The sequence below is a fragment of the Silene latifolia genome, chromosome 8 (assembly GCF_048544455.1).
Source record: "Silene latifolia isolate original U9 population chromosome 8, ASM4854445v1, whole genome shotgun sequence".
NCBI classification, from domain to species: domain Eukaryota; kingdom Viridiplantae; phylum Streptophyta; class Magnoliopsida; order Caryophyllales; family Caryophyllaceae; genus Silene; species Silene latifolia.
Window position 1 is genome coordinate 49,629,578 of NC_133533.1, and position 23,281 is coordinate 49,652,858.

A 23,281-nucleotide genomic window follows, 5' to 3' on the forward strand; every position below is an offset into this window, starting at 1 on the left:
TCGACCATAGCAGGACCCTCCAGGGTAGACCCACTCCTCAAAGTAATGGTATTCAGGGTCTCTTTCTGGTCAGTTTGAGTCGGTAAGTGTCCGGGAGCTCGAGTGGTACTCTTACTAGCCAGTTGAGCAATTTGGCTCTCTAGTAGCTTCATCCCGGCCTCTCTAGCTTGGGACTCCTTCAACAGCAAGTTCTTAAACTCGGCAAAATCGGAATTCGGGGATTGTTGCTGCTGCGGCACATAGGGAGGTTTTTGGTATTGTTGTTGCTTATGATGAGGGGGCACATAAGCTTGTTGTTGCTGCTGTTGTAGAGGTTGAGTCGGATTCAGGACATTCTGGCTACTCCACCTCAAGTTGGGGTGGACATTCGGCTCATAGTACGTGTTTGTCTGCCTATAGTGTTGAAAGGCAGCACAAGACTCAAAGGGGACAGAACAATTTTCTGAGACATGCCCCTCAGCTCCACATCTTCTACAGACGAAAGGACCGTCTGAAACAGCGTTAACATGGTACATCCCTTCTTTGGAAGCTCCTCCCAACTCATATTTGTCAAACCTTGCAGTGAGAGCTTCTAGTGCAGCAACAGACGAAGATTCAGCAGCTCTCCTCTGGTTTCCTCTCGAATTCCCATATTCAGCCTTATGAGTGGCCAAATCATCGATGATCTGCCACCCCTTAGTCTCTCCCATGTTCTCAGCAAATCGTCCATTGGCTGCAGCATCCAAAATAGCCCTCTGATCGTCATACATCCCATTGTAGAACTGGTTGCAAAGACTCCATTTTTCGAACCCATGGTGCGGTATGGTTCGCACCAGTTTCTTGAAACGGACCCATGCTTCATGAAAGTTCTCATCTGGCCCTTGTTTAAAGCTCGTGATCTGAGTTCTAATGGCATTCGTCTTCGAGGCAGAGAAGTACTTTTTGTAGAATGCCAGGGCTAAGGAATTCCAGTTGGTGATCCCATGAGCGGCTCGGTCCAGATCTCTATACCACTCCCTTGCAGCATCACGAAGGGAGAAAATGAACATGGTCTCCTTGATCTGATCTTGGGTCACACCGGCGGGGGTATAGAGCAGCAATAATCAATAAAAATCTCCATGTGCTTGGCTGCATCTTCATTTGCAGCTCCCCCGAACTGGTTTCTCTCAACCAGGTTAATATAGGAAGGCTTTGGCTCGAATTTTCTCGCCTCCCCAGGTAGTTCGAATCCTTTGTAGAGATTCGTAGTGTAGGCTCGAGTGACTAGCAATGGTTGCTTCTTCACCATGACTCGGGATTTACGGAGAAGTAACTGTCTCGTGAGAAGAAATTGAAGCAGGAGATGTAGGTGGATCTCCTTCGAACAGAGCGTTCTCGTAGTAGCTTGACAGAGTACTCAGCTCTTCCTCTGTCGGTAATACCCTTTGTGATCGTCTCAACTCGCGCAAGGATTTCTCGATCTCAGGATTTAATGGTACTAGTTCACCACCCTGTGACTTGCGCATAAGAAGAAACTACAAAAAGAATATAAGAAAATTTTAAGGAACGTAAGTCCCTTAAACTAAAGAAAGACTGAATAAAAACAACTAAAAATTAGAACAATTGCCTCCCCGGCAACGGCGCCAAAATTTGATACCTGTCATGAGGTGTTAAAAATAAATTTATAATCTCCAACTACAATTATAGCTAGCGGCAGTCGGGTCGAACCACAGAGAGGCAGACGTAATTTCTAGTTGTTTAAATTCGGTCTAAGGTAACAATAAATTGGGGGTTTGATTGGATTTGGTCTACAGCTAATAACAATAAAAGAAAAGTAAACTAATGAAATATATAAAATCAAGTATAAAAGAGGTACTAGGATGGTCGGTTCGTTATAGTTTCGGCGGCAGCATATTAAACAGGTCTAAATCAAACACATGAGGCGGGAAATAAAGAGGTCCTCTCGGTCCACTCTTAACAAATAGCATCTTTCGATCTCGCTATAGGTCCCTAATATCACTAACACTAACTTTCGTCCTGAAAAGTGATTTACGGTCTAAACTTTACCTATTTTTCGATCTCAGCATAGTTTAGTCATTTTAATTGGTGATCTAGCAACTGTCCCTATCTCTCGATCTAATGGGTCAGTCATATCCTAAGCATTCAACTAGTCGTGTGCACTCGATTCGTCGAATAAAGAATTAAAACAATTAAAACGAAAATAAAACCTCACGTGGTCAGTCGATCGACCGGGTAGGGTGGTCGATCGACCAACACGCGAATCAGGCCGTGTTCATTATATTGCCGCCTACACTACAATTCCCCTACATCCTAGCACAATTGATTTAGCTACTCATGCTGAGGGTGATAACAACAATAAAACTAGGGCATAAAAGTAATGAATTCATAATTAAAGCGGTAAGATAAATAATTAAAATGCAACGATAAAACGGTTTCGGGAACCTAACTAGCAATTCTATACTAACAACGAAATAAAAGTGAATCGAAATAAGGCAGAAGAATACCGAGATTGCAGAGGAATGATTAAGAATAAGAACGAAATTCCAATGCTAAAAAAATATTCCGAACCCTAATAGAAACTGAATGTTACTGTGTAAAACTTAGATAAAAATTGGATCAAAACTCGATGATATATCTGATGTTCTAGGTTACGTTATATAGCAAACATACGTAACACTTATTATCAAAACCTAAACATAATGGGCTTCAAGTTCCTCGATCTATTAATTCTCATCTGGGATAGCAGCTTGGTCGATCGACTAAGCATGGCAGTCGATCGACTGCTCTTCAGTGTACAATAGCCTTTGGAACCCGCAGGTTGGTCGATCGACTGATGGTAGTGGTCGATCGACTGCTTGAGCTGATACTTAGCTTCTAAAATCTCGTGGATTTGTCTTTTGGGCCTTGAAATGCGCACCAAGCTTGTTCCTTAAGTGAATACTTCACGTCAATTGCAATGAAGGATAATCGGGGACGGATTTAGCTCAATTTCCGTTGAATTCTTCACATTTCTGCAATAAAGTACAAAAACACGAAAGTAGACGGAAATGGGGGAAATGGTAGCTTAAACTACACAAATGAGCTCTGAAATGCGTGTAAAATGAGGTGCAAAACATCATATAAAAGACACCCATCACCAGTGGACAAGTAGAAATTTCCAACAGAGAGCTGAAACAAATCTTGGAAAAGGTAGTAAGCAAGAACAGAAAGAATTGGAGTCGGACGCTAGATGACACTTTGTGGGCTTACCGTACTGCATTCAAGACACCCATTGGAGCCTCACCGTACCGTCTAGTCTATGGCAAATCTTGCCATTTACCTGTGGAGCTCGAGTACAAGGCTATGTGGGCCATAAAGGAGCTAAATATGGATCCCACACCGGCGGGTGAGAAACGACTGATGCAGTTGAATGAGCTTGATGAGTTTCGACTACATGCATATGATAGTGCTCGAGTGTACAAGGAGCGAACGAAGAAGCGGCATGACAAACATATTTTGCCAAGGGAATTTCATGTTGGTGAGAAAGTTCTCTTATTTAACTCTCGTTTGCGTTTGTTTCCAGGTAAGCTGAATAGTAGATGGTCTGGACCGTTCACTGTAGCTGATGTGAACAAGTTTGGGTCAGTTACACTGCAAACTGACAAAGGAGAAACCTTCAAAGTGAATGGGCAACGATTGAAGATCTACCATGAAGGAGCGTATGTCGGGGTAATAGAGGCTGTGGACCTCTTTGCCATTGATTCTTCTCACTGATGAAGAATTACGGTCGTGCGGGACCGCAAAAACCAGCGCTACCGAGAGGCAGCTCGGATTTTGTAACTTATTAGTTTGTAATTAGGATTTCAATTTAAGTTTTTGTAATCGCTTTTACGTTCCTTGAATTTTGAGAGATGAGCGGAGGGAATTTCATGTGTTCCCCAAGTATTATTTGCAGGACTGGCGGAATTTGGAGCTAAGAATGACGAAGAATGAAAAAGGGAGCCATCAGGTGGTTTCTCGATCGAGTCAGCCTGGCTCGATCGAGGAACCTATGAGCTCGATCGAGTGAAAGCGTGGCTCGATCTAGGCATCAATGCAGGAATTAAAGAAGCTTAAAACGAAAGTCGGCCAGTCAGGAAATTGGTTCCTCGATCGAGCCAGGCTCGACTCGATCGAGGCACCTAAATAGACCGGGTTCCGCGTTTTTCTTTAAGCCGGTTTTATGCTTCATTGTTATTACTTCTTTCAAATCCCTTCTTCTATTTCGACACTCTTACTGTATTTTTCCGCCTATATTGCTCTTTTTCTCTTCATACCTCATCAATCATCATCAAATCTCTTCTAAAACTTGGGTTTAATTGCTTATTAAGTGTTTGCATCAATCTCTTGTGCTTATTTTCGCAATTTCATTGCTATATTTGCTAAGGTAATTCCCGATTTGTTCTATTTTGTCCCGGAAAAATCTGAAATTTCTTGCTTACAACTTGAATTTATTGCATTGAATCTTCCATTGCTAGTATATAATTGCTATTTCCTTGCTTTCTAGCCCCTTATTTGTTGAATTTCATGCCTAATTTGCTAATTTGGGAATTAGGGTTCTTCAAAATCCGGGTTGAGATTATGCATTAAATTGGTTAGAAATTGTGTTCTTATGCTTGGAATCTTCATTATTTGATACATAATCATGATCCCCTAACTTTTTGGATGATTTAATTGTGATTTTGAGTCTTACAAATTGATTTTTTGACCCATATTTGCCAAAAAAAGGGACTGTTTTTTCCTATGGTTGGAGTATGATTGTATACTTGTCTATTCTGCAGACAATGTCAACTTCTAGGCAAGGAAACAAGAGGGCTCGAGAAAGGAGTGCCCCGGTCCAAGAACCCGAGGTGATACCCGAAGAAGTGGTGTCTTCCGAGGAGGACTTATCTCCTTTGGATGATTACCCTTTCATTGAATTCCGTGACAAGGCACAAAAGGACAAGTTCGAGTATTTGTTGAGTAAATCCATGAGTGCTACTAGATGCGTGGATAGGAAAATTTTACGAACTTTGAAGATTGATGAGATTATGTATGGCATGTTCGTTGAGATCGGTTTACATGGTCTTTTTTTACTTCATGAACTATCTTACCCTGCTTTGACCCTTGAGTTTTTAAGCTCATTTACTTACTTTCCCAGTGACCACCTTATCAATTTTCGGTTGCTTAACGTGGAACGGTCCTTAACCTTTGACCGTCTGTTAGAAATCCTGGGAATCGATAAGCATACAGAGGGAGATTTATACAATGTTGGTGGGCTGTCCGCCATCCGATACTTTCCTTTGTTTACCGGTTATGCGGATGCGGATGTCAGTGCTATGTCTTTCTTGGACGTCCAACATGTCTGTCTTCTATTATTTTTACGATATTTGAGATATTTACTTTATGGGCGGCACGACAAGAGCAAGACCTCCACCATTGAGGTCTTGATTCTTGCTAGTTACCTGAACCCTTATCGGGAGGAGCCATTCCAGTTCTCTCCCCCTGCTCTTGTGTGCTCAGCCTTTGACCGTATGTTCGGGAGATATGGGGATCTTGATTGTGGTGCTCTTGTCACCAAGATAGCTCGGACTGTTTGTGATTTTAGGGGTGATGACCCCTACGAGCCCATAGATGACCATGAGCCACTTGCCGATGATGACCACTTACGTTATGACATCTCTTATATTGACATCAAGAATGGGAAGGACCATTACTGGAAGGTCCAGGGCGAGTCTTACATGCTTCTACCTTGTGACCGTTTATCTGCTGTAGACCCCCTTGAGGAGAGTACGGATGTGGTGCGACCGCCGCCCGTTACTTATCTGATTCCTCAGGACCTTCTGATCACTTTTCCCGGTTCTAGTACTACTACCACTACCGGCGGGCGTCGGAGACATCGTCGGCCTGCCACCTATTTGCCTGGCTCATTCCAGCCTACTCCTCCTTCACCCCCTACAGATTATCCTACTCTGGGCTACCATTTTGACCCGGTTATTGCACGGGATGTGAGGATGCATGAGGGCATCAACACCGCCTTGACAGAGCGGCGGATGTGGGAACAGATGGAGGCCATGTCTCTTGCTTCGGGGGGACAGTATCGGGGTGTGACACCTAGCTATTACACCACTCCTGGTGATGATAGCCGTGTATTCCATCTCTATGGAGTGACTCCTACAGAGTTCGGACAGTTTAGTACTGACTATGGTGCCTTGGGCCGTCCCTTTTATACTCCAGTCCGCCCCACTCAGTCTACCTCTGTTTTTCCTGAGGATGTCGGTGTTTCTTGCTCCCAAAGGGGACCGTTTGATCAGTTTAGAGCTTCTACTTCCTCTGCTACTATTCCAGGAGGAGGCCGTGGTAGGAGAGCCGGCCGTGGTAGAGGCCGCAGTGCCCCAGTTCTTGATCCTGAGCTAATGTCCCTGTATGCCGAGATTGATGATTTTGATGATGATGATGGAGCCCAGTAGTGACAGCTGGTCACTACATCCCTCTCTTTTCCAGGTGGTTTGGGGGAGGCTACTGCATTACAGCTGGTATTATCTTTCTTGTTTTTGTTTTATTGCATTTCTTATTTTCCCTTCTTCCCTTTGTTAGTGGTGTCCCATAGGTTGCTGGATTTCTATGTGATTGCTATGCTGTAGGCGTCACAATGAGGACACTGTGACATTTAGGTTTGGGGGAGTGTATTTATTTCTATTGTGTGCTTTTATTTATTGTTGTGTGAAAAAATTCAAATATTTCAAAAAATTTGAAAAATTATAAAATACAAAAACATGTTTTTATTTATTTAGAGTCGAGTCTTGGTGAATTGTGTAGCAATGATGATAATTTGCTTTGTCTTTGCATTTGAGTCCCATTTAGTTATCCATGTACATTGTTTTGACCTGTTAGCTATGATGAACAAAGCTCTTTACTCAAGTCTTGACCGTCACAATATGCCTTATGCCGAGTAGATTTGACTTTTTTTTTTGGTAAACCACTTAAATTTCTGAGGTCTTTAGAGCTTCCTAGGCCGGGAACATTAATAAACCGGTCTCATTGTTATTTAGGCTGACGAGTGTGGTCTCCTTCTGGAATATGTAATATCAAACTGCATAAGTGTGACATTAGTGTTTTAGCTTTTGCGCGTTCATATGATTGAGTACATGAGGAAAGGCGGTTCTTTTTGTTCAAATATGCTATACATTACCCAGTTTTTGTTAGCCCGTTTGAACCATGTAGCCATTTTATATCCTATTTCTTAGCTACATTCCAGAATTTGCCTACCTTTTTCGGGACAGTCGCAGTTGCTTGAGTCCTTATTATTATAGCTGCTTTGGTTGGGTTGGGACTTTTATTGTCAAGTGGGTAGTAGCTATCTTTTTGTAGCAATTGTGTGACCTCCTATGTCGAAAAAGAAAATATTATGAAGCAAAGAAAAAGAAAGAAAAGAAAAAAAAAAAGAAAAAAAAGAAGAAGAAAGTTTCGAAAAAGAGTCCAGACAAAGAAAAAAAAAGAAGAAGAAAAAAAAAAGATAAGAAAAGAAAAAGAAAAGAAGAAAAAAATGCTTGCTTCATTGAGTTTTGTTAGGAGGTCGTGTGTGGTAATTACTGGAGTCTAATGCACATTTTGGAGAGCCTTTTCATTTCTCTCATAGGTTGTCAAAGTTGAGATAATTTCTCCAGTTGGATGATTGTTTTATTTCTTATTAGATTTGGCTATTGGTCTAGTGCTGCGACTACCGTCTGAGCCTCACATACCCATACGTGCTTTTGCACAAGCCACTTCTATACCCATGCCACTTTACCACCATTCTGTCCTTGATACATGTATTTGATCTGTTTTGTGAATGCACACTAGTTGGAGAATCTTCTATCACATTAGATTGCATGCATATTTCATGAGTTGAGTGAGTGTCTTTGTTCTTTCTATCTCACATATATCTCACCCCCTTATGAGTGCATGAGTGAAACCGCGAGAATCCGACAAAATTGTCTTGCATAGTTGAAAAGTATTTGACTGTGTCTCAGTATCATGTCACATCTTGAGTAAGAGCTGCGTTAGTCTATTACCCGTGCTTTTAAATTTGTTTTATTGGCACAACTTTGGTCATTACTTTGTTATAGATGTGGATAGCTGGGATTTGTATGTGCCTAGACATTTGCTCTGAGTTATTCATTCACCATATGTTTGTTGTTCTTTGTTTGGTCTGACTGCTTTGCTTGAGGACAAGCAAAGGTTTGGTTTGGGGGAGTTTGATGTATCACTTTTATATATACTTTTATAGCTCCCTTTATACCATTTTACATACCGTTTTCGTGCTTTTATATCATTTATATGCCTTATTTCAATGAATTGTCGATACTGCCGCTATTTCGTGTTTTAATGCAGAAATGACTCGTTATAACTATGATCAAGCTAAGATTAGCGTGGCGGAGACGGCATAGTAAAATACGCGAAGCATGGCACGAGGAATGAGGAAGCACGAAGGCTAGGAGTGAAAGAAAGGAGCATACCGTCTGTGAAGATGGTTCCTCGATCGAGTCAGGGAGGACTCGATCGAGCAACTGTCCTCGATCGAGTTACCTCTGGCTCGATCGAGGAACCTTTGTGGCGAATCAATTTCCGGATTTTCCAAAAACAATTATCTTTTGTTATAAATTAGAAACTCGTACTTTATTTTTAGGTTACGTTTTTATTTACCTTCATACTGTTGAAATACTCTCTTGGAGCCCTAATCTTTCCTTGTTACGGTACTAATATTTCCTCAATAATTAATCGTTCATCGTTTTATGTTAATTGATTATTGTTATTTCATGCTTTCAATTATGTTTTCAATCTTAATCATTGTTGTTATTGTTATCATTATGAGTAGCTAATCTCCTCATCTAGGATGAAGGGGATCTAGGTTAATTAAAAGGGAAAATTGATTAATTGCTACTGAAATCGCATAACTTGTTGTTTGATTAATGTTCTTCTTCTAATTGATTAACTTAAGGCCTGAGTTATTAATTAGTGTAGCGAATTAATCATTTCACCGACGGGGTTAGAATTAATATAGGCTGCGATAATCAAATAGATTGTATCTAATTATAGCGACCGCATGTTAGAATCGATCTAAAGGGCATAATTGAGTTGACCGATCTTATGACCTTAAACAGCTTGGTAGATCTAGCAATTGATTAATAGACCCCATATAATTGACCTAGTGAACCGGAAATCCTAGACCTTTAATATCATCGCTTAAAACTCTTTTTAATTACTTGCAATTAGTTGATTAGATCAAAACAAAACAAACCCTCCAGAAAACGGTTACCTTCAGACAATTTAAATATTTACAGACTTAGCTTTTACCGTCTCCCTATGGATTTGATACCTGTCTTACTGCTAGCTATTTTTGTTAGTCCTGAGATAGTTTTACTTTGATTTGGTGATACGACTTTAGCCACATCAATGAGCCAAATATCAACCAAGAAAAATCAAATTACTGTTTCTCCTTGGAAACAGCACCAGCACTCCCACTCTTAGCCGGATCAGCATCAACGTCTTGCTCCCTTGGAGAATCGACCTCCTGTTCATTTCCCATATTATGTAGGTCAGGATACTTTGAAGCAGCAAAAGCCATCTCAGCTTCAGGGTTCCATTTTTCCCTAGCCTCAACAGGCTCTGACATGGCAGCAACCTTCCCCTTAATATAGAAATAGAGGGAAGCATCATCACGCTTGAACTCCAATTCATCCCTCTCCTGGGTGAGCTCTTCATTCCTGTCCAAAGCTTCCTGCAAGAGCCGCTTACTTGAATCTGCCTCAGCCTTAGCAGCATCCTTCTCAGCATGAACTCTAACCAAGTCAGCAGCTTTAGCAGCCAGATCAGCCCGTGCAAAATCCAGTTCAGACTTCAACCTATCATAATCTGATCTCATCAGATCAATCCTGACTACCAAAGAAGTAGCCTGATAGGCGTTATGGAGGCAGGTCGCAACACCCTGACCAAAAACAGAAAGAATAACATGAATATTATACCCCAATAATAGAATTACCCAAACAAAATACACATAAAAATAAAGATAGCGTACTTCCCTCACAGCAGCCAAGGCACCTGCCAAAAGGCTGACTGAGTGATCCACCGAAGCAACCGCCTGAGTAGCAGTTTCAAGAGGGTCAAGGGTAAGCATGACATCTGACTTGGAAGTAGCATAATCCCTAATATTCACCTTGGCAGCCTCCATATTATCCACCCTGGCTTTCACCTCCCTGACTGGGGCAGATATATCAACGTCCTCAATTTTTCTTTTTTGGGCTGCTGAACTTGTTTCAGCAGAAGCGGCAGGAATGGTAGTAACCTTGGGAGCATCAGGCTGTTCGGTTAGATCAATAACAGGCTCAGTATCTCCGCTTCCCTGGGAGCCTTCCTCCTTAATCTTAGCCAACCTGGCTGAGAGGTCAGCCATACCAAACCTGGCAAGGCGAGTAGATGACCTAGTAGCTACAACACGAAACACTATATTAGCAATATAAACTAAGCATCACCAAAGAAACCAGAATAAGAAGAAAAAAGAGGATAAGATTGACTTACTGCCTGAAGTAGAAGCACTAACAGCCCTTGAAGGTTTAGCCACCCTGGCAGTACCATCAGCCTTCAAACAGCGAGGAAGATGGCCAGCCCCACAACAGAGAGGCCAAGACCTCTCCAAAGGAGGAATAGCAAGAAAAGCAGAAATATTTGCAGTGGGATACTCAGTTTCAGTAACCCAATCGTCAACTGCACACGTGAGAGGTATAACTTAATATGAATTTCATTTTATTTTTTCACTAACAAATAAAACATACAGGGTAAAAGGAAAGATAAAAAACTCACCAGCAACGCAAGCTTCGTAATTTAAATACGCCAGATCAGGACCCACAGAATTGGTCCTGACAAACATGTATCCAGTAGCCCAGTTCTTGTCGTGGCCGCTATCCAAATTGCTCAAAAGGGGAGTAGTAGAAGCGCTGACTTTAAAACTTATACGGCCAGGGCTGTTAGTTTTGACAGCATAACAGGCCTTCAGATCATTAAGAGAAAATGAGATATTGTGTTTCTTAAAAAGGTACTCAACAGAACAAACCACCTTCCACACCATGGGCATCAACTGATAGGATGGAACACCAATTTCCTTGATAAACTCAACCATAAGAGGGGAGAAAGGAAGCTTAAAACCTGCCCTGAAAGCTCAGTCATGAATACAGAACCAACCAGGACAAGCCCAGTCAGCCCTGATTGGAGAATTCTCAGGGATCCAGACTTCAGCATCAGCAGGGATAATCTCCTTATCCTTCAACACCTTTTCAAACTCAGGCTTCAAGCGGTTTGCAAGAGACTAATCCTTATTTAAAGCCTTCGTAGGCTTGAACTGGAAATCACCGTGAAAAATTGAGATCATCTCCAGTGGAGAATCACTCGAGTTATTAACCATGGAAGGTTGAGCAGCAGAAGAAAGAGGCAAATTCTCAGAAGAAGTTTCCTCAGGATTCTGGGAAGGAGGAGTTCCAGGAGTCACTGCCCTGGTAGACTTCTTTTTTGCAACCATTATTGAAAGATTATGAAGATTGATTGAAGATTAAGGAGCCGAAAATTAAGGAAAATTGAAGAAGAAGATTATTAAGAGAGAAATAAGGAGGTTATTCTGATGGAGTTTAACTTAATGAAGTGAATGGGTATTTATAGTAGATTAAATTAGGGTGTCAACCGCAAGTAGATGGATAATCATTGAAGAGGTTGCAGTAAAAGCTACACGCGTCATAAACTGAAGAAAGTAACTGATTAGGCGTAATCCAACCGTTGGGTAATTTTCCAGAGATTAAGGTTATCTCCTCTTTTTTTGTCCTGACACATCGAAAATAAGGAGATAAGGGGCAATTGTTAGGCCTGGAAATCCGCAGATATCCCTGATCAATGTCTTACCTTAACCTGACTATAAGGCTGCCAGGGTGTCAGGCTATCAGGACACATGAAGACAGGCGCCAGGCCATGGAGAGGACAACGGTCAAAATATCAGGACGATATCAAACCAGGAACTTATATTACGAGAGGAATATATGTGCAGCATTGAATACGAAGATCTCGCAATTAATGCAGCAATTAAGGGCGTAATATTGAGAATTATTGGGGGTAATTAAGAAGAATATTTCGAATTTATGCCAGGATCAAGCAGCCGTTCAGCTAGAGCCTATATAAAGAACATTTGGAAATCATTTGAAGACATATACAAGACGAGAAATAGTAGACAATAATCATATACAAATCTTACGTAACTACGTCCAATTGTGCTAAATATATAATACAATAGTGAAATCCTCTCCTGGCTTGGTGCCCGTGGTTTTTTCCCATTTAAGGGTTTTCCACGTACAAAATTCTTTGTCTTGTTATTGTTATTTTTATCATCTTTATATCTTTATATTCTGCCTTGATAACCTGACTAATAGACCATATAGAGCTAGTTAACCCTACTTAAATCAACCCTGACCTGATCTTGCCTTGCGCAAAATCTACACAAAATAGTCTACAAAAGTAACAACTTTTCTAAATGATGAAACCAAATTTTGCTCAAGTATTTGTCCAATTGTATGGTGGAAGTAATATTTCGTGGACCACTCACGATGTCGTCAAGCTTCACTTTATGAAACTGTATTTTGTTTTTGAATTTACTCACCCTGCTGACTTCGATCATTTTAGTCAGCTTCGTCTTCTTAATATCGAGGGTTGTCTCCTGGTTCTTCGTAAAATGACTTGGGATGCTGTGCTTGAAGACATGAATTTTTCTTCCGTCCCTCTCTGTGTTGGCGTCCACGGCCTTCCAGTTCAGTATCTTCATCCATCTGTTGCCGCCCATCTCCTTCATCATGTAGGAGAGGTGATTGAAGAAGAGGATATTGGCCCCGGACTTCCGCCTAGGCCATTTGTCAGAGCACGAGTTTGGGTTGATCTTTCTCAACCCCTAATCCCTGGTTGTTATATTCCTCTTGATGATGATAAAATTCACTGGGTTTCGTTTGGGTATGAAGGAGTTTTTCGGTTTTGTCGCAGGTGTGGTACAGTGGGTCATAAAAACTCCTTCTGTAAGCCGGATATTGCTCGTGCTTCAGCAAAAATAGACCGCCGTCTATTTGGTCTACATCTGTCTGGTTTGCAGGTTGTTTACGGACCGAGTACGACTCCTCTCTATACGAAGGTAATTCGGGGTCTTCCTTCTACTTTTTCCAATATCAACACAGTCGTCTGCTCAGTTCCAGACCAGCCTGATACACACGGTAATTCGTCTTCATCCTCTTCACTTTTTGGCTTTTACTCTACCTCGTCCTCTGGTTCCAACTCAGGACACCAACCGTCCCCTCCAACTTTTGGCGCTGATTTAGCGGGACAAGCAGGTCACACTGCTCATGCTGACCCTCGTCATGATGATCATGACACAAATGCTCCTGATCTGGTCATGGAACCTGTTCATTTTGCCCCAAACCCCACACGTGCAGATATTCCCAATGGGGATGTCCCAAGGTCGGTTTTTCGAATTCAGGCTCCAGACCCTACTGAGGATCCCACTCTTGGGTTTTTAAGCTTCTCGGATTCCCCCATGATTCAGTCAGAGTCAGCTGCATATGTTGTTCAACCGCGTAAGGACGGTCTCTTTGCAAGTTCTTATCAATGGGACACCCTCTGGCTGAATTTTTCCTCAGTGTGGACTGCGTCAAGGTGACCTTATTTCACCCTATCTTTTTATCCTATGCATGGAGATCCTTTCCCTTATGATTACAAAAGCGGAATCTAAGGGACTCTTTGAAGGTATTAAACTATCACGGCATAGTCCTACTTTTTCTCATATTTTATATGCTGATGATTCACTCTTGTGCCTCCGTCTGACTTCTTCAAGTTGTGAAACCTTGCGAAGCATCTTGAACGACTTCAGCTCTATGTCGGGTCTTATGATAAATAATCAAAAATCTTATATCAAGTTCAGCCCAAACTCTCCTGCTGATTTTAAAGAGCATCTTATTGATATTTTGCAAGTGCAACCAAAGACTAATTTTGGTTCATATCTAGGCATCCCGATCGATTTAGGCAGGAGGAAAACTTCATCTTTTCAGTTTCTTATTGACAACATATCACATAAAATTCTCTCCTGGGGGCCAGCGCATTTTTCTCAAGCGGCTAAGTTGATTCTTATTAATTCGATCCTTATGGCTTCCGTTACTTATATTGCATATGTTCTTCCTATTCCACAGCAAATCACCTCGAAATTTTTTTTGATTGACCTCTTCTGGTGGAAGAATTCCCAAAAGAATTGTGCTCAGCATTGGCTACCATTTGAGCAATTACAGCTATCAATGACAAATGGTGGTCTGGGTTTAAAAAACGCACGTCTTATTAGCCAAGCTATGTTGGCTAAAAAATTTTGGCGCTGTCACCAAAATCCAACCTCACTGATCTCAAAAACTCTCTGTCCAAAATACCGGAAAGATTTTCCTATTCCTGGCAGTATTTCGAAATATTCAAACGCTTCTTTTGCTTGGAAAGGAACTGTCAAGTCCACCTTCTTACTTCGTGACGGTATTGCGTGGAAATTTGGGAATGAAAGCTTAATTGATCTAAGGAATGACGCATGGGTTCTTGAGAATAAGCATATTTTAAAGTCCCAGTCGCAAGTGCAGACAATCAGTTTTGCGGATATTATGCTTGATTCCACTCATTGGAATTCGATAAATGTTTCCAGGTTCTTTAATAAAGCTACAGCAACAAGTATTTGTGCTCTGGAACTTCCTCCTGAACCTACAGATGACTATATATACTGGAAATTTACGGAAGACGGATTTTATTCTGCTAAGTCAGGATACTTGTTTCTTTTGGATAGAGGTCATCACTCATCTATTTCAAACTCTCACTTTGCTTTGATCTGGAAACTGCCATGTCAACCTCACATCAAGATTTTCTTGTGGAAAATTGCCAGTAATATTTTACCCACTGCCGACATCTTAATTCGCAGAGGTTTGATTGTCGATCATGCTTGCTGTTTTTGTAATCTCGAGTCTGAAACCTTGGCACACCTTTTCCGAGACTGTTGCATAACTAAAAGACTTTGGTTTGCTAGCCACCTCGGAATTCGGGTTGATTCATCCTCCAATATACCCTTTACTGCTTGGATGAACAATTTTCTAAGTTACTTTTCGCTTCCCGGGAACCACGAACCTTATCAGATCCTGCACTTCACTTTACTTCTTTTTGCTATCTGGAAACATAGGAACAATGTTATCTTTCGGGATTGCCGGGTCCATCTTGCTGCTATTTTACAAGAAGCTGATATGCTTCTCTCGCAACAGCTTGATTTCATGTTCAGATCTAAGAGTGATAAATATGAAATCAACTCGACTGATGTTGCCTGCCTTCGGATCCCTTCTCCAGAACTCATTCACCATTACTTCAAGATTGAGGTTACTTTCAACAAAAAGACGTGGCAGGGCTCTTTTTGAATCCGTTGCAGTGACAATATCATTCATGAAGTTCCGAGCTTCTTCTGTAATTCTCATCTTCAATGCTCCATTACTGCCTTACTTGAAGCAATGTCTCATGCCTCAGCGTGTAAGCTTCAAGATGTACTTTTCACATTCGGAAACACCAGACTCCTTCAGTTGCTTCATAAAAAGGACAACCTTAAAGTTTCCGTTGCTTTTTCTAATAGTATGATGCCTATTAAATCTTATCTTAACTGTAATTTTAAGTGGTACATTACTGGCTATGTGTAATTCAACTTTTCCTGATTATAATATATAGTACACTTTTGTCAAAAAAAAAAGAAAAGAAAAGAATCATGTGTGGGGGAAAAAGCCAAAGTTCCATATATGCCTAAAAGGTGAAGTAGTAGATAACATGCTACGTCACCACCTATTGTATGTTCATAGCACGTAAGACGTAAAGATTTCACCCAATGTTGTTAAACTTCTAAAATACTTGCTTTGAGGTCCACTTTGTATATTTGGCAACTCCGCTTTACAATGCATTACTTTTGGATTTAAAAACTTTTTAATTACGAGCTGTCAAATGGGTCATTCAGGTTGGGTTTGGGTCGGGTCATATATTTTCGGGTTAATAATTTATTGGGTCATATTCAGGTCGAGTCATTTTTGGGTCGGGTCACTTCGAATCCGGTCATCCTGGGTCGGGTCAATCTGGGTCGGTTGGGTCATTTTGGTTCATGATTTTGTCTTAAATAGGTCATTTGGTGTCCCTTTGGGTCGATCGGGTCATTTTGGGTCACTTAAGTTGGGTCATTTTGGATCACTTAAGTTGGGTCAATTTGGGTCTGGTCAGTTTCGGGTGGCGTCACTTTCGGTTGATACATTTCGGGTCATTTTTGGATTTTGGATCAGCCTTATCGGTTCGGATGATAAGCTATCGCACACATATGCAAAGATAAATTCCCTAAACAGAAATAAATGTAGTAATAAGGGTCGAACCACAAGGAGACGGAAGTTTGCTAAACAAGTTGCTATGGATTGAATTCTATCGAGGTCGTTTTATCGGTTGTTGGTTGGTTGGTTGGTTGGTCGGTTACGCAAATAAAACGTTGTAAACTATATGATTAGAGGAGTCTAGGGGAGTCGGGTTACACATTCAATTGTAAATATATATTCATGTTAAACTCGGAAATAATAACATTATCAATTGGTTAGGCTTAAAGACATCCACCTCACGATATTAGTGTCAACCATAGACCGGTCCTAGAGAAACTCTCGATTATGACTAGATCGTCTTACAACACATGCTTCGCCTAATTCGATTCCGTGCCTCTCGACTTATATAACGAATTAACAAACTTAATCAATGAATAAGGCCTTTAAACAAAGATTAAACGCGCCGATACAAACATGTGATAGAAACAGTGAAACGATATTATAACTTCCTAGTTCAACAATTGCAAAAACTACTTATGCATGGTTTCCCTTATTCCCTAGACAATTGAATTACTTATGCATAATGAAAACTAATCTAATGACATATGAAATGATAAGGATAAACATACTACTAGTAATATAAATGATTAAGGAATAACAAAATAATACTAGAACTGAAATTACCCTAACAATGGAAATAGAACTAGAATATAGAAGAACAAATACTTGAATTGGAAATTGTAAATGAACTTATAATATAAATTGAAATGCTTAAAGAAATTGTTTATAACATAAAGGAAATGATAAAGGGAAACCTAATCTAAACTAAAATGAGAGTATAAAAGTGGTGTTGAAGGTATGTAAGAAGTGTTGAAGTTTATACCCTTTATATAGAAAATAATGAGGGGTGAAACTTAGAGTAAATACAAGGGGTTGACACCAAATATTTTATCTTAATAGCTTGATTAATACCAAAGGAATCCTAAGTGAGCTATTAACTCAACTTCAATCCTCCGGTTAAATGTAAGTGAGCTATTAACTCAACTTCAGTCCTCCGGTTAAATGCTTAGTGAGCATCCTAAGAGCATCCAATGAACATCCCAAAGCTTGTTTCAAATCTCTTCACTTTTGATTAAATGCCAAGAGGATCCCATGTGAGCCACTAATCCCATCTTAATTCATCCGGTTAAATGTGATATTTGCATCTAAGTTTCACTAAGCATCCAAAGTCTCCACCTTAGTTGGACTTCAAATCTTGGCTTGACTTTGCATAAGACTTTATTTTGCATTTCTCATTTTAATCCATATCTTTATGCATGCAAATCCGTGTAATACTTCAAGGTTGGTCCAATGTTTGCTTCTTTAATTAGTCTGGTTTCTAGTTATTTGCACAAGTGATGGAATAAGCTTCTAAAAGCTCAACTTCCTACAAAATGTGACAAAACATGCAAAGACAACTAGAATCAATATTAGCTCATAAAATCACTAAAGTTAGTGCAATAATCATATAAACTTGAGCTAAAATATGGGGTAAAAGCATATATAAAATGGACACATCATCGGGTCATTCGGGTCGGGTCAGCATTGCCGGGTCTATTTGTCCCTACATCAGAATCCTCAAGTACTAAACTCCTCCTTGGATTGTATAAATAGAAGAGTGGGGATGGGTTATTTGTCATCTTCTATTACATAACTTCAAAATATTAAATTAATAACACAAATTTATAAGCAAACAAACAAACCAACCAACCCAAGATCTTTATTTAAACTGTCGCTAATCTTCAAAAAAATATCGATAAATATATCTATAATGGCTGCCAATAGAAACAACAATTTCTTTGTTGGTGAATCATCCGGCAGAAACAACAATTTCTTTAGTGGTGAATCATCCGGCGAATCTCATAAAATAAAATGGTTAAAGGAATTTCAGCGGAAAAAACTTGATATTAAATGGTTAGCCGACAATTTACCTCCTCTCCCTCGTCCGTTTTACAGTCAGTCACCCTTGAGGACTATGTTAACAAAAGTCTATAATGATAATCCCATACCGATTATCAGTATGTAGCTTCCCGAGGCTGACTTAGTTGAGCAAATCAAACAAGCATCGTCAAAATTTGGTTATTTCCAAATTATAGATCATGGTATGTCCCTTCCTATTTGCGATCAGTTGATTGAAAAGATGAGGGCATTTTATGACCTAGGTTTGGATTATAGGAACGTTTGGCTTAAAAGGAGTAAAACTTATGATAAAGGAGTGTTCTACAAATCAACACACGACCTCTTCAACGGCCAAAACCCTACCTGACACGATACATTATATATGTTCGACTTGGACTCGATCGTTGTGATCCCATACCACAAATTTGCAATTTACCCTACCTGACACGATATATTATATATGATAACGGTTCATTATCATAAGTTTGTCAAAATTTAGGGCTTGATTTGCTCAACTGCAAATTTGTGGTATGGGATCAGAACGATCGAGTCCAAGTCGAACATATAATGTATCGTGTCAGGTAGTGTCCTAGCCGTTGAAGAGATCGTGTGTTGAATGGTAGAACACTCCTTGATCATAAGGTTTACTCCTTTTAAGCCAAACGTTGCTATAATCCAAACCTAGGTCATAAAATGCCCTCTGTTTTCAATCAACTGATCGCAAATAAGAAGGGGCGCACCATGATCTATAATTTGGAAATAACCAAATTTTGACGATGCTTGTTTGATTTGCTCAACTAAGTCATCCTCGGGAAGCTGCATACTGATAATCGGTATGAGATTATCATTATAGACTTCCGTGAACATATTCCTCAAGGGTGACTGACTGTAAATCGGACGCGGGACATGGGGTAAATTGTCGGCTAACCATTTAATGTCAAGTTTTTTTCGCTGAAATTTCTTTAACCATTTTATTTTATCAGATTCGACGGATGATTCACCACTAAAGAAATTGTTGTTTCTGCCGGATGATTCACCAACAAAGAAATTGTTAGTTTCTACTGGCAGCCATTACAGATATATTTTGAAAATAAGCGACGGTTTAAATAAAGAGCTTGGGTCGGTTGGTTGGTTTGTTTGCTTATAACTTTGTGTTATTAAACAGTCGTAACACATTTAATAAGGTATATATATAGAGAGTTGAATTAGGCCGGAATTTGTTAGAGAGAGAATGAAGTTGGTAAAGATGATTATTGATGTTATACTGAAACTTTGATTCACAATGCAATTTATAAGACAATTGTGAGAACTGAGAGCCGTATACTTGAAGGCAAGTCAGAAGCATCTTCGTTTTTAAACCATCCGTTGATATATTCTTGATTGTGAGAACCATAATCACAAGTCAAGTACAAGTTTCATGTGACAAAACCAAAAGCTATATATCGTATGAGAATGAGATGCGATTCCCCTACTTTGGCACTCAGTACTTGGCAGTTTGGCACTCGTTCTTTATTGTATCTAATGCCCATACATGGTACTATGTTAAGAGCGTTGTTCTTGAAATTGACATAAAATTTTAGGAGCATCTCATCTTCATTGTGAGAACTGAGAAGCGTATACTTGAAGGCAAGTCAGAAGCATCTTCATATTTAAACCATCCGTTGATATATTCTTCATCACAAGTCAAGTACAAGTTTCATGCGATGCTCCTACTTTATCCTATCTCATGCTCATACATTGTTAAATTCAACGGGTCTGGGCCGCACCCAAACGGAGGAGAAAGAGTCCACAACGTAGGCCCAAGAAGGTTCCACTCTAAAACCTATTGACAATAGAGGGAGTAACCCCTTACCTTATAAAGTGGTAATTCTTCCCCTTTTTTATCAATGTGGAACAACCCTCACATGTGGAACTTTGGGTTTCTTCACATACATGGTGCATGTTACTATGTTAAAAGTGTAGGATAAACAATTACTTTTTCTACAGAAAATGTGACGGACTAATCCTGTCACAAGCTGAAGATCTCTCACAAAAAGGGAGAAGGGACAAGGTGGGGCACCCCCATGTGCTTCCCCACTCACTTCTCATGGGTATTTTGTGAGAGGAAATAGTATCCGTCTTAAGCTTGTGACGGATATCGCTCGTCCTTTATTGTATCTGATGCTCATTCATGGTACTATGTTAGGAGCGTAGTTCTTGAAATTTCATTGGGAGAAGCGTATACTTGAAGGCAAGTCAGAAGCATCTTCATTTTTAAACCATCCGTTGATATATTCTTCATTGTGAGTAGAAGTTTATTACTATATCCAGGGCCGTCTCAAGAAAAGTGGAGGCCCGGTGCAAAAAAAAAAAAAGATAAGATCTATAAAATATTTAAATAAGCTACAAATAATCGTTGTTGTCTATAAGGATGTCAAAATAATAAGTATCAAAAATTACAACACTTTGATTCACCATAGTCCACAACACCATCATTATCATTAATATTGTAAGTATTAGAAGTAGCCCATCCCATGAAAAATTTATCCTGTGCATCTCTTTGAGGCTGAACTAACCGCTCTATTCGCCGCTTTGCTTTTTATTCCGTTTTTCGGATTGAGTATCAAATTTTCTTATTCTAGGTAACATGATATTAAAAATAAAAATATGTGATAAAATGAAACAACCTTATTGTTGCCGGATTTCAGAACTATCGTTGACATCACGACTGACCGATCACCGACCCCTTGTCCTCTCTCCAATAGATGCAAATGGATTACCATTAAAATTATAATTAAATTCATTAGAATTGAGAAAAAATATTACCTATTTCGATTCCTTTGAAACCCAAGTATAAATATAAGATTTTTGCCGATAATTGAAACCGACAAAGGGACAAAATTTTGATTCTAATCTCTTTAATTGTAAACTTGAATGATTTGTGAGGAATTGATTTGGGACAATCATATTTAGGCTCTGTTTGGCAAAATTACTCCGAAAAGGTATTTGAAACCCGAAAAAAGGTAATTTGAAAAAAAAAAATGGCAATCAAACCTGAAAAGGTAATCGATAAGGTAAAGCTTAAAATTAGGAAAATGATAAGAATCGATTATATAAAAACGCGTTTGGCAAACTAGCTGAAAAGGTAGCTGATTTTGGTAAAATGACGTAAAAGGATATGAAAATTATTTAATATTATTGAATAAAGGGTAAAAAATGGAAAATAAGTCATTTCAGGTACCTGATTTCTCAAATGCTACCTGACGTAGCATTTCATTTCAGGTACCTTATTTGACAAAATAAGCTACTTGCCAAACACATGCAAAAAAATCAGATAGCTGAAATTTTGGTCAAATAAGCTACTTTGGTCAAATAAGCTACCTGAAGTGTCATGCCAAACGGAGCCTTAAGGATTGAAAAAAAAAAACGTTAGATGGATTAAAAACTAAAGAGTAAATTTAATTTTTTTGTGAAAGAAATTAATTTTATTTGGGGAAGGAGATGATTAAGGGAGGAATAACTGAATAAGAGGATTGGAATGTGGAGTAGGAGCACTGACTATTGACTACTGGAGTCGTGCTCTTTGACCTTTTTTTTTTCTTTTCTCAATTAATATATGGTGGATAATGTCAGGTATGGGTCCTAAAAAATTTGAGGCTCAGTGCAAATGCACATAGAGCACCCCTAATTAGACGGGCCTGACTATATTACAAGTGAAGTAGAAGTTTCATGCGATGCTCCTACTTTATCCTATCTGATGCTCATACATAGTACGGTACTATGTTACTACTATGTTAGGAGTGTAGGATTTTACTAGGTTCTTAGTTCTTCCACTTAACATAAAATTTCCGATTGTCGTTTTAAGTGTTGATAGACCTATCAAACTCTGACCCACCCCGTTTTTCTAGGGTTAAGACCCGAAAATATTGACCCAAAACCCGTTTGACTGGATCTCGAAATGACCCGTTATTTAATTAGGATCGAAAACCGATTGCTCAAATCACTGAAATAAGTAATGCCTTTATTTTGACGCAACAACTTAAAGAAAAAACTAGGAGCTTTCCGTAAGATTATTACTCTGCTAGTGAATAATTATCGTATGGTTGGTTATTAGTCTGCTAGTGAATAAATTATTGTAAGGTTAGGTGTGGGATGGTTGTGTCATGTTGAGTGAAGTCTGCTAGTGAATAAATTATTCTCATTCTATGGCTGGTCAAATGATAGGATCACTGATAATTCTGGTGCAGGCAATGTCATTATCGAGGCTGAATGCAGGAATGCCATGATCAGGCAGAATGCTAAGGGCACAATGCTAGGAAGGGGAGATATGGTAGATCAATAGGGCAGAATCAGCAGCCAGCAATTGATGATGGATTCGATGCACTAATAATCGCTGAATGAGAGCCGTTATAGCGGCACATGGGATATGAGCGTAGGACAGGTACCCGAATTGTATTGGTAGGGAATAAATGATTAGGTCGTTAAATACTAGAATTAAACCACCAAATTAGATATTTATAAACCAAACTTGACTCTACACTATGCACTAAGAATAGTAGTAAAGGGAAGTAATGGTCGAACCCAAAATAAGGGATTAAGACTAAAAGCTTGTAGTAAACTAATGACAATGAACAAAACACAAGACTATGCACAAACTATGGATATTAACAATCGACAACAATAAAAACACATAAAAGGAGAATTGGCATGGAGAAAACAAGTAACAAGATGAAAAAGATGTTGTTTCGGGTGTAATTCCAGAGCAGTTATATGTCACCACCCGTGCTTGTAGAATGACGTCTTTAGTTGAATCCTCCTTGCGGTCTCTGAAACGATGAACAAGCGAGGGCTCGGCTTTGGACCGAGCGAACTCACTCCGACGCTCAAGTCGGTAACTTAGAGAGGTAAGTTGTTGTTACTTGGCAAAGTACGTATTGTAGAGAGATAAGGAAGATATTACCAGATGAATAGTGATTCTTAGGTTA

At 39.6% G+C, this 23,281-nt stretch overlaps 1 non-coding gene across 1 annotated transcript; it reads left to right on the forward strand.

Annotated features, from left to right (window-relative positions):
• The first annotated feature begins 786 nt into the window (after positions 1–786).
• LOC141598005 (small nucleolar RNA R71) lies at positions 787–893 on the forward strand. The gene has a single exon (XR_012523209.1). It is a non-coding gene; the product is annotated as a small nucleolar RNA R71 (small nucleolar RNA).
• The last annotated feature ends 22,388 nt before the right edge of the window (positions 894–23,281 follow it).